General features: G+C 44.6%; 1 protein-coding gene across 1 annotated transcript in view; it reads left to right on the top strand.

Annotated features, from left to right (window-relative positions):
* Positions 1 to 16,543, top strand: part of LOC140472562 (uncharacterized) — a 134,036-nt gene that overhangs the window by 110,714 nt on the left and 6,779 nt on the right. The window lies entirely within an intron of this gene.

Raw genomic sequence — 16,543 nt, 5'->3', positions numbered from 1 at the left:
GAGTTTATGAATGACTTGGATGTGTGATTGAAAGAGGGGTTAGTAAGTTTCCCAATGACACGAAGGATGGTGAAGTTGTTGATATTGTGGAGGGCTATTGTAGGTTGCAACGGAACATTGACAGGATGCAGAGTTGGGCTGAGAAGTGGCAGATGGAGTTCAATCTTGGAAAAGTGTGAAGTCATTCATTTTGAAGATTGAATTTGAATGCAGAATGCAGAGTTACAGGTAGGATCTTTGGCAGTGTGGAGGAACAGAGGGATCTTGGGTACCAAGTCCATAGATCCCTCAAAGTAGCCACCCAAGCTGATACGCTTGTTAAGAAGCAATATATTTTGTGGGATTTCATTAGTTTGGGGATTGAGTTTTAAAGCCGTGAGGTTATGCTGCAGCTCTATAGAGACCTAGTTCGACCCCACTTGGAATATTGTGTTCAGTTTTGGTCCCTTCATTGCACGAAGGATGCAGAAGCTTTAGAGAAGGTAAAGAGGAGATTTACCAGGATGCTGCCTGTACTGGAGAACATGTCTTATGAAGAAAGGTTGAGGGAGCTAAGGCTTTTCTCATTGGAGTGAAGAAGGACGAGGGGTGACTTGGCAGAGGTGAACAAGGTGATGAAAGTCAGAGATAGAGTCAATAGAGAGAGATATTTTTTACCCTCATATAAATAGTTATTACAAGGGGGTATAATTTTCGGGTGGTTAGTGGATGGTGAAGGGGAGATTTCAGAGGTAGGTTCGTTACATACAGAGTGGTGGCTGAGTGGGATCCACTGCCAGCGGTGGCGGTAAAATTCGATGTATTAGGGACATTTAATATACTTCTGGATAGGAACATGGATGATAATAAAATGAAGGGTATGGAAGTTAGAGTCATAGAGATGTATAGCATGGAAACAGACCCTTCAGTCCAACCTGTCCATGCTGACCAGACATCCCAACCCAATCGAGTCCCACCTGCCAGCACCTGGTCCATATCCCTCCAAATCCCTACTATTCAAATACCCAAACAAATACCTCTTAAATGTTGTAATTGTATCAGTCTCCACCACTTCCTCTGGCAGCTCATTCCATACACCTACTACCCTCTGCATGAAAAAGTTGTCCCTTAGGTCTCTTTTATATCAATCCCCTTTCATCCATAACCTATGCCCTCTAGTTCTGGATGCCCCAATCCCAGGGAAAAGACTTTGTCTATTTACCCTATCCATGCCTCTCATAATTTTGTAAACCTCTGTCATGTCATCCCTCAGCCTCCGACGCTCCAAGGAAAACAGCACCAGCCTGTTCAGCCTCTCCCTATAGCTCAAATCCTCCAGCCCTGGCAACATCCTTGTAAATCTTTTCTGAACCCTTTCAGGTTTCCCAACATCTTTCCGATAGTAAGGAAACCAAAAATGCTCGCAATATTCCAACAGTCCTGTACAGCCGCAACATGACCTCCCAACTCCTGTACTCAGTACTCTGACCAATAAAGGAAAGCATACCAAACGCCTTCTTCACTATCCTATCTATCTGCGACTCCACTTTCAAGGAGCTATGAACCTGCACCTGAAGGTCTCTTGGTTCAGCAACACACCATAGGACCTTACCATTAAGTGTGTAAGTCCTGCTAAGATTTGCTTTCCCAAATTGCATCACCTCGTATTTATCTGAATTAAACTCTATCTGCCACTTTTATTTTTGATCTTATGGTCGGATAAAAGATTGACATGTCATCATGGCCAAAGGATCTTGTTCTGTCCTGTTCTGTGTTCTACGTGTCGTATGGTAAGCTGGGTAATAAGCTCAGATCAGTGTAAAAGGTTATGGCGTTCAGGAGGAGTTTGTCAACTGGACAGAAAATTGGGCTTGATGGAGACAGAGGGTGGTGGGAGACATGTTGTTTTTCTGACTGGAGGCATGTGACCAGCGGTGAAGTGAGTCCCCTGCTGTTTGTCATTTGGATAAATGGTTTGGATGGGAATATTGTTAAGTAAGTTTAAGTAAGTTTTTTGAGTGACACTGAAATTGGTGGTAAACTGGACAGTGATGAAGGTTATCTATGATACAACAGGATGAACAGTACTGCTGGGAAAGTGGGCTGAAGAATAGCAGATGGAGTTTAATTAGATAAAGGTGAAGTGTTCCATTTTGGTGAAACAAACCAGGGTGGGACCTGTACAGTTAATGTTTGGGCCCTGGGAATGTTGTCAGTCAGTGACCCAGGGATGCAGGTACACAGTTCATTGAAAGTGGTGTCACAGATAGACAGGCTGGTGAAGCAGGCGTTTGGGATGGTTTCCTTCATTGGGGAGAGCATTGAGAGGAGGAGTTGGGATGTCATGTTGTATCTGTACAAGACATTGGTCAGGCCACCATAAAAGCGTTGTTGATCAGTGGGAAGAACTCATCTGGTTCACTGACCTCCTTTTGTGTAGACCATCTGACATTTTAACCTGACCTGGCTAACATGTGACTCCAGACCCACTGCAATACGGCTGACTCTGAGCTGTCCTCTGGGTAATTAACAGTGACTCCCACATCCCATGAATGAATAAATAAAAATACATATGTCCCTCTCTACCTCTACAAACCCCTCCAGCTGCAGCAATCCGCACTGGTTTTGTAACATCGTTCAGGCCCTGACCACTCTCAGCAACACTCTTACCACCTCCGGCACCTTTACCTCTCCCTGTTCCTTTTGTGACATTGAACCCTGACACTGATTCCCCTTCCCACTGCCCAACTTCTGCGAGCAGACCCTTTGCAATCCCTTTAACACTTACTCTTAAAACACTCTCACTACAGGATTTTAAGTACTTTTTGGTGATCTTCTAAGCCTCATAATCTAATATGATACATTTTGTCCTGAGTGAGGGGCCGGTGGGAATTTCTTGCTGAGGTTTTGTCTGTTTCAGTGGAATGTTCTTTTGTTGAGTGATTTACACTGTCCTTTCAAATGTTTTCCACTGTTCATTTATAGGCACAGATTTCAGTCTGTTTCGCCTCTTTACCTTGGTCAGTTCTCATCTCAAACCATGTCATTGGCTGTTTTTGTTTCTCGTTGTAGCATGTCCTTTCTGTGATTCACTTTAAAACTTTATATTTCTTTCAACTGCACTTTATCACAATTTCCCGAAGGATCTCTCCAGGTGACATTACTTATTCACTAAGTTTCATCACACAACGGTCGCTCTGAGACAGTTACGTCCCTAGCCTGTTGCACAATTTGTTATTCAAAGAAACACTGAAAAAAAATTCTCTGAACTCCTCTTCCAATATTCCTGTTGTCAGTGTTTGTCCCAGATTATGGGAATATTGAAGTTTCCCAAAATTATCACAAAGTGTTTATTAAAAAATTCCAATGAGTTCCTGAGTAATGCAGTGATGAGCAATGGAATGCTGTTCGGTGGCTAAAACTGTTCTGCTCCTTGTGTCCTTGGCAAGTAGTAGCCAGAATTTACATTCAGACTGACTCTACTTCATGATCTGAGACCAAATGCTTTCTCTGTAATGCCTTTGTTATCCATTATTGTTAGCGTTACCCATTTTCCTGAGTTTCCACAAGGTTGTGATCCATTGAATATTTATGTCCACTTTTTGTTCGCCCTGTAACCAGGTCTCTCTGGTGTCTAAATTTATTTTATCTCTGTGTCACAAATCAATCTACCTTCTTGAAGAGAGTTAAAAATCACACAACACCAGGTTATAGTCCAACAGGTTTAATTGGAAGCACACTAGCTTTCGGAGCGATGCTCCTTCATCAGGTGATAGTGGAGGGCTCGATCGTAACACAGAATTTATAGCAAAAAATTACAGTGTGATGTAACTGACATTATACATTGAAGAATTGATTGTCTGTTAAGCCTTTCATCGTTTAGAATACAGTGATAGTTTCACTTCTTTCATGTGTAAATCACAAAACATTTTTTTTAAGTTGCATTCTCGGGTTAGCTGTTAACAATGGTGATAACTAGACAATATGTTGAAGGTGTTAGACCCCTGTGTTCTCTGTCTATGCCCTGATATTTAGATTGATTCTAATCTAAAAAGTGAGATAAAAGTTTGACATAAATTCATGCAGTTTTTGAGCTCAGAGTTCTACATGAATGCATGCAGTATTTGATCAAAGTACAATGTAATCCTGCAAGTACAAATTCACCCCACAAAATATATGTGTGTCTGTGGGTCTTTGTCTGTCTGGGGTGGGGGTTGTGAGTGTGAGAAAGTGTGTGTGTAGTGGGTGCAGAGTGTCTTAGGTCTGTGAGGGAGTGCATGTGTGAGTGTGTGTGTCTATAAGGGTGTGTGTGGGTGTCTGTGTGTACCTGTGTCCGTGTGTATGTGAGGGTGTGTGTGTGTGTAGGAATATCTGTGTATGTGTGTGTAGTGCAATGGTGATCACCTGTAATGTTCTGAGCTCATTCCATACACACACCACCGTGTGCATAAAAAAGCTGTCCCTTCAGTGCCATTTAAACCTTTCCCCTTTAACCTTAAACTTATGCTCTCTAGTTTTGGACACTCCAACCCCTGGGAAAAGACCTTGAATATTTACCCAATCCATACCCCTCATGTTTATATAAACCTCTGTGTGGTCACCCCTCAGTCTCCGATGTTCCAGTAAAAACAACTCCAGCTTATTCAGCAGTAACCCTGGTAATATCTTGTCAATCTTTTCTGAGCACTTTGAACTTTCACAACATCCTTCCTATAGCGGGGAGACTGGAATTGCAGAGAACTCCAAATGTGGTCTAACGTATTACTCTTGTTCCCTGAGTTCCCCAGTCTTTGTCCACAATAAGTTCTGGAGTAAAAAATTTGTTCACGGTCTTAAACATATCCTGCTGTTCCACACATCAATGGTCTCATTGATCTTTAAGGGACAGCATTTTGTCTCGAGTTACTCTTTTACTCAATATATTTTTACAATCACTTTTAGATTCTCCTTATCATTCTCTGCCAAAGCTATTGCATGTACACTTTCTGCAATCCTGATTTCTACCCAAAGTGTATTCCTAAAGTCCCTGTGATCCTCAGGGATTCCCTTGGTCCATCTGGCTATACCTGACATGTGCCCCCTTTTCCTTGACCAGACCCTCAGTAGACAGCCAGTGTTTCCGAATGCTGTCAGCATTGACCTGCACACAAACAGGAACATGCTGGTGGTGATCTCTCAATTTATCTCACTTTTAAAATATTCTCACTTGCCAGACTTCCCTTTCCCTGCAAATAGACTCACCAACCACCTTTTGAGAGTTCCTGGCTAATATCGTCAAGATTAGTCTGGCCCCATTTTCTAAGTTGAACCTGTGGACCAGCCCTGTCCTTTTCCATCGCTATTTTCAAACTAATAGACTTGAGTCACTTTGGCAAAATGCTTTCCCACTCACACCTCAGTCCCTTTCCCTACCTTAATTCCCAAGGGGAGGTCAGGTTTTGCCCCTTTCTCTTTTCAGGCTATTTACATATTGATCGGGAGTTTTATGGAACACAATTACCAAATTCCTCTCTTCCAAACAATGAACACTGGAAGTCCCAGTCTAGGTTTGGAAAGTTTAAAAACCCCAACCATAACAGCCCTATTATTATGATTGATATTTGAGATCTCCTGATATGTTTGTTCCTCAGTCTGCCACTGATTATTCGGGGTCAGTAAGATAATCATGTCAGAGCGATGACCCCTTCTTATTTCTCAGTTCCACTAACATAGTGTCACTGGGTGATCCCACAGGAATAGCCTCTCTCGGGATTCATGCAATGAAAACCCACCACCACGCGTCCTCTCTTGCCTCCCCTTCAATGTTTCCTGTAGCATCTCCACCTTGAAACAATGAGATGCCAGTCCTGCCCCTCCCTCAGCTGTGTTTCTGTAATACAATTATATCCCAGTCCCATGTTCCAATCCATGCCCTGAGTTCATCTTCCTTAGCTGGCAGGCCCCTTTCATTGAAATAAATGCAGTTTAATCATCAGTTCCCCCTCCCCCATTTCCTGCTATGTTCTTGCCTGCCTTGTCTGCTGAACTTGCTGTCTTTAACTTGTGTACCAAGCTCAATCTTCTTTCTGGCCTTATGACTGTTTAAGGTCCAACACCCTGCCAGATTAGATTACATCCTCTCAAGCAGCTCTAACAATTCGCCCCATCAGGATGTGGGTCCCCCTCCTGCTCCCAGTTCAGGTGCCTTCCCCACCCTGTCAACCTGTGCTGACACCTTCAGACATCCAGGGACTTGCCCACCAAGGTCCCGGTGTTACTCAGTACTCCAGGAGGACCTACCCTTCATGATGTATATCCTTCGGTTATGAGACTTCCCACAGTGCATTACCTCACAGTGATCAGAAGTAAACTCCATCTGCCATTACTCAGAGTGTGTACAACTCTGAGTATGACTAACTTCATCCAGTCTCCCCAACCGTCCCTACCTCTAATTGTCGAGAGAATGCACAACCCTCCCTATTGCGTTAACCCCCTCCAGTCCCTCTCATGGACACCATCTCTGTAAGCTTCTCCTGTTCCTGACTATATTTTCCTCCTGTTCCAATAAACCCTTGTGAACTTTGTGACCTAGTCCAATCACTGCAGTGCTCTGTATAATCAGCCTCACTGTGCCTGGAACCTGGCTTCAATTCCAGCCTTGGCCGACTGTCTGTGTGGACTTTGCATGTTCTCCCCCAGAATGTGTGGGTTTCTTCCGGTTGCTCTGGTTTCCTGCCATAGTCCAACAGACAGAAGATACGTGATTGGCCATCATAAATTGACTGTAGTATTCAGGCAAGTGGTGGTTTAGGTGAGTTCACCATCAGGAATGCAGGGTTTATTGGACAGGGAGAGGGATGGGTCTGGTTCGGATGCTCTTTAGAGGGTTGGTGTGGACTTTTGGGCCAAGTGGCCTGTTCCCTCACTGTGGAGATTCTATTCAGGTTACTGCCCAGTCCTGACAACCATCCCTGTCTCTTGAACCTTGCCTCATCCCCAATAATCTCCTTATATGTGTAATCTCCAACAGTTTCTAAAACATTCCTTGGCGATGTCAGCTTCTCCAGTCTTTACAAAGATCGATACGACTGTCACCTCTTCCTGCTTTTAGAACAATTCCGATAACTATTGCCATTTGTTACATCACTCCCAATCACTGTTCCATCCTGAAACCTCCAAAAACATTTATATCTCTGTAAACTCATCTGGACTGTCTATACTTCCTTTTGACAATCCCGTTCTGAGACTTTCTCTATATCAAAAAAAGTCATTAAGTTTAGGTAACTCTTATTATTGTAACCTCCCTCCAGCCTTACAGCACTGAGGATCTGTAGAACCTCTTTTCAAATCGACAGCCATCTCTGTGTCTGTAATCTCCTCCACTCCCCATAATATATTTTCTCTGAGCTCCTCTGTAGTCCACTAAACACTCCCTAACACTGTCTGTATCAGTGTAACCTTCACCAAAAACACAACCTTCCCTATCTGTGTGAATCCCTACACCAGTCCCTATCCCTCTCAGCTCCGTCTAAAAATACAACCCTCCATGTCTGTGTATTCACCTTCAGTCCCTACATCCCTCCCTATCTGTGTAACCTTCTCCATGCATTTTTGCTACAGTCTCTTCAACTGTCCCTGTCAGTGTAATATCTTCCAGTCCCGAAAACTCCCCTCTCTTTAACTTTCTCAGGCCACACATCCCTCACTATCTGTGACCTACTCCTGTCGGAGAACCCTCCCTCTGTGAACTGCTCCAACTCTTCAACTCTCCATAATCTCCTGCAGCTCTTCCAGCCCTCCCTATCGACCAAACCTCTTCCAGTCCCTAAAACGCCATCAGTCTGTAGAGACCCTACCATCATCCCTATCTGTGTTATCCTCTCAGGTCCCTGCAACCCGATCTGTAGATCCCACTCCAATGCCTGTGCCTCTCCCGATCCTGTTCCTCATTAACAATGTCACATCCTCCCGTCACTATCACCCACCCCGTCAATGTAAGCTCCTCCTGTATCTCCAAACATTTACTCATCTCCATAACCTTCTCCAGCTCTTACCCCCCCATCTGTGTAAACATTACTCTCCACTCGAACCCTCCCTATCACAGGAACTTCCTCCTGTTTGTGCTATGCTTCCTTCTCTGTGAGACTGTCTCCAACCAATCTTGCTCCTCATTCTCTCAAAAAAGAATCCAGATTCCACAGTCTCCATGTTGAAATAACCCCCAGAACCTAAGCCTTCCTATCTCTATAAACATCTTCAGTCACGATGACCCTCCATAACTCTGTTTGTTCCGCCAGATGATACAAACATCTTTATCTTTGTAATCTGCTCAACTCCCTAAAACAGTCCCTGTCTGTGATCTAGCCCTGTCCTACAAACATCCTTATCCCTGTAAACTTCTCTATCCCTCCCAACTTTCCCAACTCCATGAACCCCTGTCAGTCCTACAGCTCTCCACATTTCTGTAACCTCCTGTGGGTCTATGGTCCTCCCTCCCTGTGAAACCACCTCCAGTCCCCCATCCCTCCCAATCTGGGTCCTCTGCTCCAGATCAGACCATTGCTGTCTCTGTAAACACCTCCACTCCTGACAACTCTTCCCATTTGTGTAACTTCTTTCAGACCCCATACTCTCCAGCTTCCTGAATCCTCTTCCTGCATTGCAACCAAAATCACATGTTTATGTAATATCCACCAGTGCTTACACCCCCCCCAACTCAGTAACCACTTACAGTCCTAACAAAGCACCTAAACTGTGAAACCTCTCATTTCCCTACAATCCTCCCTCCCTCCCTCCTCAAATGCCTTCATCACCATGAAACCTCACAATTACTGAAGCCTCCTTTTAGCATTGCAACCCTCCTAATGTCTGCAAAATCCTCCTGTCCTGATATCCCTCCCTGAGTCTGTAATCCCCACCACCCTCCAGTACCCTTCTGGGGAACATGGCAGAGGAGGGAAGATTTGTAAAGTCCGAGCCATGTTACGGAGGTAGAATTCTGGGAATTACAGATTTGGTCTAATGTTTGTGGTGTGCAGATTATTGGTGAGGACTCTAAAGAAAGGATTTTTGACAACTTGGAAAACCATAGTTACATTAGCCACAGTCAGTATGGGTTTGTGAGGGGTCAGGTCATGCCTCACAAACCTTATTGAATTCTTTGAGGATATGACAGAATACGTTGATGGCTCATTCAGAAAAGAAGGATGATTGGGATACAGGGAAATCTGTCTGTCTGGATGCAGGATTGGATGGCCCAGAGAAGACAGAGTATGGCGGCAGATGGACAGTTTTGAGCCTAGAGCTCAGTGACCAGTGGGGTTCTGTAACAATCGGCTCTGGGACTTTGCTGTTTGTGATTATTGTAAATGACTTGGATGTGGATGTTGGAGAATGGGTTAGTAAGTTTGCCAATCACACCAAGTTTAGTGGAGTGGTGAGGAATGTGGAGGGCTGTTGTAGGTTGCAATGGGACATTGACAGGACGCAGAGCTGGGCTGGAAGTGGCAGATGGAGTTCAATCTGGAAAAGTGTGAAGTGATTCATTCTGGAAGGTCGAATTTGAATACAGAATACAGGTGGAAAGGCAGAATACTTGGCATTGTGGAGGAACAGAGAGATCATGGGGTCCATGTCCAGAGATCCCTCAAAGTTGCCACGCACATTGATAGGGTTTTTTAAAAGTCAAGTGTTGTGTTGGCTTTCTTTAGCAAGGGGATCAATTTCAAGAGCCATGAGGTTTTACTTTATCTTTATCGCGACCTGGTGAGACCACACTTGGAATGTTGTGTTCAGTTCTTGTCCCATCTTTACAGGAAGGATGTACAAGTTTTAGAGAGCGTACATAGGAGATTTACCAGGATATTGCCTGGAATGGAGGGCATTTCTTATGGGGGAGCTGTGGCTTTTCTCATTGGAGTGAAGAAGGGGGCGGGGTGACTTGGTAGAGGTGAACAAGGTGATGAGAGGCACAGAGAGAGTGAATAGTCAGAGACTTTTTCTCCTGTGGCATGAATGGCTATTACAAGGCGGCATAATTTTAAGGTGATTGGAAGATGGATAAGAGGATAGAGATGGTAGGTGGTTGGATGGACTGCCAATGGTGGGAGTAAAATTGGACACATTCGGGACAGCGAATAGACTCTTGGACAGACACATGGATAGAGTAAAATGAAGGGTGTGTAGGTTAGTTTGATTTTACAGTTGGATAAAAGGTTGGCATAGCATCATGGCCGAAGGGTAATGGGCTGAACTGTTCTGTGTTCTGTGTTCTGTCTGGTAAACTGGGGAATAAGCTCAGATCAGTGTAAAAGGATAATGCATTCAGGAGGAGCTCGTGAACTGGATACAAAATTTGCTTGATGGTAGGAGACAGAGGGTGATGGGAGACATGTTGTTTTTCTGACTGGAGACATGTGACCAGCGGTGGAGTGGGTCCACTGTTGTTTGTCATTTGGATAAATGGTTTGGATGGGAATATTGGTTTCCTGGTAAGTCATTGTTTTCGGTGACACTGAAATTGGTGGTAAAGTGGTCAGTGAAGAAGGTTATCTATGATACAACAGGATGGACAGTACTGCTGGGAAAGTGGGCTGAAGAATAGCAGATGGAGTTTAATTAGATAAAGGTGAGGTGTTCCATTTTGGTGAAACAATCCAGGGTGGGACCTGTACAGTTAATGTTCGGGCCCTGGGTAGTGTTGTCAGTCAGAGACCCAGGGATGCAGGTACACAGTTCTTTGAATGTGGTGTCACAGGTAGACAGGCTGGTGAAGCAGGCGTTTGGGATGGTTACCTTCATTGGGGAGAGCATTAGGAGTAAGAGTTGGGATGTCATGTTGTATCTGTAAAAGATATTGGTGGGGCCACCATTAAAACATTGTTGACCAGGAGGAAGAACTTATCTCGTTCACTAACCTCCTTTAGGGATGGACATCAAATATTCTAACCTGGTCTGGCCGACATGTGACACCAGACCCACAGCAATATGGCTGACTCTGAGCTACCCTCTGGGTAATTAGCAGTTGGGTCAAAGAATGTTTGTCCAGGCAGTGACACCCACATCTCATGAATGAATAAATAAAAATAAATATGTCCCTCCCTACCTCTGCAAATCCCTCCAGCTACAGCAATCCGTACTGGCTTTGTAACACCGTTCCAACCCTGACCACTCGCAGTAACACTCTCACCACCTCCAGCACCTTTACCTCTCCCTGTTCCTATTGTGTCAATAAACCCTGACCATGGTTCCCCTTCCCACTGCCCTCCTCCTGCTAGCATACCCTTTGCAATCTATTTAACATCTACTCCTGAAACACACTCTCACTTTAGAATTTTAAGTACTTTGTGGTGATCTTCTCAGCCTCATAATCTAGTATGATCCCTTTTGTCCTGAGTGAGGGCCCAGTGGGGATTTCTTGCTGAGGTTTATACTGTTTCAATGGAATGTCCTTCTGTTGAGTGTTTTACACTGTTCCTTCAAATGTTTTCTGCTGTCCATTTACAGATACATGTCTCAGTCTGTTTAGCCTGTTTACCTTGGTCAGTTCTCCTCTCACACGCATGTAATTGGCTATTTTTGTTTCTAGTTGTAGCTTGTCCTTTCTGTGAATCACTTTAAAACTTTATATTTCTTTAAACTGCACTTTATCACAATTTCCCGAAGGATCTCTCCAGGTGACATTACTCATTCACTAAGTTTCATCACACGATCGCTCTGCGATAGTTACGTCCCTTAACAGTTGCACAATTCGTTTTTCAAAGAAACACTGAAAAAAAATTAACCGAACTCCTTTTCCATTATCAATGTTGACCGTGTGTTGTCCCAGATTATACGAATATTGAAGTTTTCCAAAATTATCACAATGCCTTTGTTAAAAAATTCCAACGAGTCCCTGTGTAATGCAATGATGAGCAATGGCATACTGTTCAGTGGCTAAAACTGTTCTGCTGCTTGTGTCCTTGGCAAGTAGTAATTACATTCAGACTGACTCTACTTCATGATATGCAGCCAAATGCTTTCTCTGTAATGACTTTGTTATCCATTATTTTTAGTGTTACCCATTTTTCCTGAGTTTTCGCAAGATTGTGAACCATTGAATATTTTTGTTCACCCTGTATCCATGTCTCCCTGGTGTCTAAATCTCTTTTATCTCCATGTCACAAATCCATCGACCTTATTACAGTGACGTTGTCCATTAAAAAAAACATAACTTACTCTTTCCCACAATTTTCTGTCACAAACCTTTTTGCTGATGTACAGTTTTAGTTAAACTCTGTCCCATCCTGTTCCTCTCTGCTTGTCTTCAGCCACATCCCTTTGCTGTTCCGTTGCTTCGCCTTTTCCCTTTAGATTGGGAAAGCTCCTTTCACCTGAACCCTGTCCCAGCATCCTCTCTGTCAGTTTAAAGCCCTGTCCATAAACCTACTGACATGATCAGCAGGACCCTGGTCCCAGCACGGTTCCTGTGGGACCATCCTAATGGATTATTTATTAAATCAGGTATGGGATGTGGGTGTCTCTGGCTGACCAGCCTTTCTTGCCCAGTCCTAGCTGCCCTTGAACTGAGTAACTTGCTTGGCCTTTGAAGATGGTAATTGGGAGGCAAATACTTTGCTGTGGCTATGTAGTGCAGACCACGTGAGGGTGGACAGATATCCTTCTCTGAATGACATAGCAGCCTGGGATACATTTCCCTGGGCACTGGGGATTTATCCACCTTTATGCCTGTGAAAACATTTAATACCTCCTCCTTATTGATCTTAACATGTTCTGGGACCTCAGCATCCCAACTGAAATCCCCGGCTACGATGCCTTTCTCCTGTGTGAATACAGGTGGGAAGTATTCATTGAAGACCTCACCTGCTTCCTCTGGCTCCATGCACAGATTGTCCCTTTGGTTTCTCACAGGCCTTCCTCTTTCCCTGGGAATCCTCTGACTCTCACGATGCTGATAAAACACCTGTGGCTTTTCCGCAATTGTATCTGCCAAATATATTTCATGACCATTGTTTGTCCCTCATTTTCCACAATCCCCTTGCACTCTCTATACTTGTGAAGGGCTTCACCTGATTTTATTGCACTGTATTTTCTTTATCAAACTTCCGGTATTCACTTGATCAGTTTTCCCTGGACTTGCTGCCTTTACTATTCACTCTTCAAGGAGCACACTGGCCCTGCGTTCTCACTGCATCACTTTAAAATTCTCCACTTTCCTAACATGGACCCAACTGTAGGGAGTTCCTCCCTGTCTCTGTTTGCCGGATCCTCTGTAATGATCGTGATACTGATAGGAGGCTCAGTTGTGAGGGGGACAGACAGGAGACTGTGTGGCTCCAGAGGAGACCCCAGGATGGTGTGCTGCCTCCCAGGTACCAGGGTCAAGGATGTCTCTGAGTCGTTATTGAACATTATGAAGGGGGAGGGTGAACATCCAGAGGTCATTGTGCTCATCGGTCCACATGACAGGGGTAGACAAAGGGATGGGGTCCTGTGAAATGAGTACAGGGAGTCAGGTGAGAAGTTAAAAAAGCAGGATATTGACCTTAATGATCTCCAGATTACTCCCAGTGCCAAGTGCCAATGAGGATAGAAACAGAAAGGTCGGCCGGATGGATGTGTGGCTGAGGAGCTGGTATAGTGGGCAGGGTTTTCAGTTCATGGGTCATTGGGATCTCTTCTGGGGTAGAGGGGACCTGTACAAAGGGGATGGTTTGCAGTTGAAGCAAAGGGGCACAAGTATCCCAGGGAGGAGATTTGCTAGTGTTACCCGGGAGGATTTAAACTAGTTTGGCAGGGAGTTGAGACTCTGAGTGAGGAGAGGGACCATCGAAAAGTCAGGGGAAATACATCAGCCATCAAGAGCAAGTTACCTATTCAGGATATCCAGGGGCACAGTCGAGGGAGGGAGAAGACTTCTGGTTTAAAGGGCATTTATTTCAACACACGAGGCCTGACTGGTAAGGCAGACGAGCTCAGAGCATGGATTGTCTCTGGAGGACTGGGATAGTATAGCCATAACAGAATCATGGCTGAGAGAAGGGCAGGACTGTCAGCTCAGTGTTCCAGGATACAGAAACTACAGGCGTGACAGAAGGGCAAGTAAGTGAGGAGGGGGAGTTGTCCTTTTGATTCGGAAGGACATGACACCTGTGTATCGAGACAATTCCGTTAAGCAGTCATCAAATGAGGCCATAAATTTAAAAGTTAGAAACAAAAAGGGGATGGTCAGTCTGCTGGGATCGTGTTCTAGACCCTCAAATAGCCAGCGGGTACGAGAGGAGCAAATGTGTAGTGAGTTTGCAGGTACCTATACAAATAATAGAGTAGTATTGGATGGAGATTTTAACTGTCCCTGGATTGACTGGGTCACCCAGAGTGTAAAAGGCCCGGACTGGGTGGCATTTGTAAAATGTGTCCAAGAAAGTTTCCTAAACCAAGACGTAGAGGGCTCTATGCTACTCAGGGGGGTGCAACACTGGACCTCTCCTCAGAAATCCAGGTCAGGCAAGTGACTGAAGTACCAGTCGGAGAGCACATTGCATCCAGTCACCACAACGGTCTTTGTTTTAACATAGTTGTGGAAAAAGATCAGGCAGGTTGACAGATTTAGGTCTTATACTGGAACTGGGCCAATATTGGGACCATTCAGCAAGATCGAGCAGGGGTTGATTGGGTGAAGGTAAAAATCACACGACACTAGGGTATCGTCTAGATGGTTTACAGAGGAACCTCGATTATCTGAACGAGATGGGCGGGCACTATTTCATTTGGATAATTGATTATTCGGTTAATCGATTCAATACCTTTCCTCTGGGGCTCGGAGTTTTCAGTCCAGTCTGCTCCCTGTTCAGGTGACTAGGCAGCAGCAAGCCATGAGTGAGCCCCCACACCCTGTCAGACACCCAAAAACACACCCCGCTCACCTCCAAACCCATCCAACACCGCCCCCACCTGCCTCTCAACGTCACCCCCCAAACTGACCCAACAGCGAATCCTGCCCCCAAAAGTGTCCGACACCACCATCCACTCGCCGCCTGCCCCCACCTCCCAGACACATCCTACATCACCCTCAGCCCGTCCCCAAACCCGTTCAACACCGCCCCCCCACCCGCCACACCCACCGTCCAATCCATGTCCACGCCCATGCCCCCGTGAGTGTTACCTCGGTAAGCGGATAGTGAAGAAGGTGTTTGGTATTCTTTCCTTTATTGGTCACAGCATTGATTATAGGAGTTCGGAGGTCATGTTGCAGCTGTACAGCTCACTGTTTAGGGCACTTTTGGAATATTTCAAGCAGTTCTGATCTTTTTCCTATTGGAAGGATGTTGTGAAACTTGAAAGTGTTTAGAAAAGCTTTACAAGGATGTTGCCAGGATTGGAGGATTTGAGCAATCGGGAGAGGCTGAAACTACTGAGACTGTTTTCCCTGGAGTGTCAGAGGCTAAGGGGTGACATTCCTGAGGTTTATAAAATCATGAGGGGCATGGATAGGATAAACAGACAAGGTGTTTTCCCTGGGGTAGTGGAGACCAGAAATGGAGGGCGTAGGTTTAGGGTGAGAGATGGAAGATTTAAAAGGGACCTAAGGGGCAACCTTTTCACGCAGAGTGAGGTTATGTAGGGAATGTACTGCCAGAGGAAGTGGTGGAGGCTGGTTCAATTGCAGCATTCAAAAAGCATCTGGATTGGTATATGAATAAAACCGGTTTATTGGGATATGGGCCAAGTGCTGGCAGATGGGACGAGATTAGGACGTGGACGAGTTGGACTGAAGGGTCCGTTTATGTGCTGTACATCTCTAGGTCTCTCTGGCTCTAAATGTTTTCCACTGTTCATTTACAGCCTGACATTTCAGTCTGTTTCCCCTGTTTACCTTGGTCAGTTCTCTCTCAAAATCATATAATGGTCTTTGTTAGTGATGCTCGGGTGTGCTTTATGGTCACTTTAAAATGTTGTAATCTGTTTGAATTCCAGTATAATTTCTTGGAGGATCTCGATGTGATATTACTCATTCACTTAGCTTCATCACCCAATGGTCGATCTGAGATAGTTACATCCCTAGCTATTTGCACAATGTGTTATTCGAGGCAATACTGACAAAATCATTCAAGGAGGATCTCGGATAATATCACTCTTGCCAATGTGTCTGTCCCAGATTATACAAAGATTGAAGTCTCCAAAAATTATCACACCACCTTTGCTGCAATTTCTAATGAATTTCTGTTTAATGCAGGGATGAGCAATGAAATACTGCAAGGCAGCATACAAACTGTTTTCCTGCTTGTGTTTTTGACATAGCACCCAGAATTTGCATTCAGGCTGATTCAGCTGCATAATCTGAGGCCAAATGCTTTCTCTGTAATGCCTTTGTTATCCATTAGTGTCAGGGTTCCCATCTTGTTTTTCCATTCTCCCTGAGATCCTGGAAGGTTGTTTACTGTTGAATATTTATGTTCCATCTTTTGTTCACCCTGTAATCACGTCTGTCTGGTGACTAAGTCTCATTTATCTCTGTGTCCCAAGTCTATTACCTTATTGTAGATACCTTGTCCATTCCAAATCAAAACAACATTATAATTTACTC

This window comes from Chiloscyllium punctatum, unplaced genomic scaffold, assembly GCF_047496795.1.
Source record: "Chiloscyllium punctatum isolate Juve2018m unplaced genomic scaffold, sChiPun1.3 scaffold_368, whole genome shotgun sequence".
Classification (NCBI taxonomy): Eukaryota; Metazoa; Chordata; class Chondrichthyes; order Orectolobiformes; family Hemiscylliidae; genus Chiloscyllium; species Chiloscyllium punctatum.
The sequence above is the reverse complement of the archived record's forward strand: the minus strand, read 5'-3'. Positions and strand labels throughout refer to the sequence as shown.